The following is a 2184-nucleotide window of genomic DNA, read 5'->3' on the forward strand; positions in this document are numbered from 1 at the left end:
CTTCTGTCCAGACAAAGTGGCCCCGAATGACACCCCGTAGGTCCCCCTGGCAGCTGGAAGAGTCACCGGGCCAAAGGACGGAGCCATCCGGGGGCAGTGGGCCGGAGGCCCGGGACACTGTGAGTTGGGGGCGGTGACTAGGACTCCAGGGAGGCCGTGAGGGGCCCCACCCGAGGTCATTCACAGCATCTGGCCTTGGCCCAAGGCCCCTACCACCCACCTTCCAATGTGTGCAGAGCGCAGGGAAGACACACCGCTTGCTTACAGCCCAAGGCCATCTGGCTGCCTCGAACCCCTCACCCAGCTGGGACTCGGTATTCCTTAGGCCGTGGCCAATGCTGCCCCACCAGCCTCAGCCCCGGCCAGCTTCTGGCCCTGCCCAGGGCCCTGTCACACCCTGCTCCCCTCTGGAGCTGCTCTGATCTCCCCCGGGGATCCTGAAACCCCCACTGTGTGGAAAGGGCCTGGGGCTCAGAGTCCAGGAAAAGCAGGGTGCAGGCCGCGGCTGTCTCCCCCTTCCAAGGCCTTGTCTGATCTGTGTCCATTTTTCCATCCGTGAGATGGGCTGCCTTGACTGCACTGCTGTTGGCAGGCAACGGAGGGAGTGCAGGCGGCATCCGCCCGCCTCGTGGGAGGCACACGCCTGCGATCGGCCTTTCCTTGGCCTGTCCGTCTCTACTTGTCTCTGGGTCCTCGGCAGCCAGCGGGAGCCAGTGCTCAGATGCCCTTAAAAAAACATTCATACTCACTCCTTAACATCTATAAACCCATTTACATTTCAGGGGAAACTGAATCCTCATGTTTCTGATTCACTTACAGCTAATTAGTGAGCGAATGGCTGTTCAAGGGGCAGCTTGGTTCAAACCCTCTGAGGTCTCGAAAGCTCCAAGGCAGAGTCTCTTCTCCCTGCAGGGATCCCCCCAGGTCGATGGAAAACTAACCCTCCCTGGGGTTGTTGGGGTGTCGCCTGAGACGCTGCATGAACACCACAGACCCCCAAGGGGTCAGACTCTTGGTCCACTCGGAGTCTTCTGTCCCAGGTCAGGGCCTCTGTCTGTCACAGCAGCCGTTCTCTGTCCCTGGAGGGGGCGGGCAGGTGTGGTCCCCTCACAGATAAAGAGGATGGCATCCGAAGGGGGCACTCTTTGGGCAAAAGCTGGGACAGGAGGCAGCCCCCAGGGTGTGCTGGCATGTGTCCCTGCAACCAGTGGCTCAGGCTGCCGTAACATTGGGGCTTGAACAGCAGATAAGGATCATTTCACAGTTCTGGAGGCCGAGAGTTCAAGATCAAGGAAGGTGTCAGCAGGGGTATTTCCTTCTGAGGCTGGGGGCGTGTGTGTACCAGGCCTCTCTCCCAGCGTCTGCTGGTTTGCTGGCAATTTCTGATGTTTGCTCGATTAGAGCAGGAGTCCCCAACCTCCGGGCTGTGGACTGGTACCTCCTGTCAGATCAGCAGCTGCATTAGATTAGAAATAAAGTGCACAATGGGGCTTCCCAGGTGGGCTCAGGCCGGTCAGTGCAGGGGACATGGGCTCAATCCCTGGGTCTGGAAGATTCCCTGGAGAAGAATATGGCAATCCACTCCAGTATTCTGGCCAGGGAAGTCCCACAGACAGAGAAGCCCGGCAGGCTACAGTCCATGGGGTCGCAAAGTCAAACACGACTTAGTGACTAAACAACAACAAAAATGCACAATACATGCAATGCATTTGAATCATCCCAAGTCCATGCCTCCTACCCCCAGTCCATGGAAAAATTGTCTTCTACGAAATCAGTTCCTGGGGCCAAAAAGATTGGGGACCACTGGCTTAGAGATGCCTCACCCTGATCCCTGTCTTTATCTTTGGACAGGGTTCTCCCTCTGCCCATCTCCCTCTGTGTCCAAATTCCCTTTTCTTATGTCAGACCTGTTAGATCAGGGCCTACCTTCCTTACCTGAACTTGACAGTGGTGGTTTAGTCACTAAGTCACGTCTGACTCTTGACCCCACGGACTAAATAGCCTGCAGGCTCCTCTGTCCATGGGATTCTCCAGGCCAGCATACTGGAGTGGGTTGCCATTTCCTTCTCCAGGGGATCTTCCTGACTCAGGGATCAGTCGAACCCAGGTGCCCTGCATTTCAGGTGGATTCTTTACTGACTGAGCCACCAGGAACTTGATGACCTCAGTAAAAATGCTGTTTAC

The sequence above is a fragment of the Moschus berezovskii genome, chromosome 21 (genome assembly GCF_049115385.1).
Source record: "Moschus berezovskii isolate FMDL1 chromosome 21, NW_MosBer_1.0, whole genome shotgun sequence".
Lineage (NCBI taxonomy): Eukaryota > Metazoa > Chordata > Mammalia > Artiodactyla > Moschidae > Moschus > Moschus berezovskii.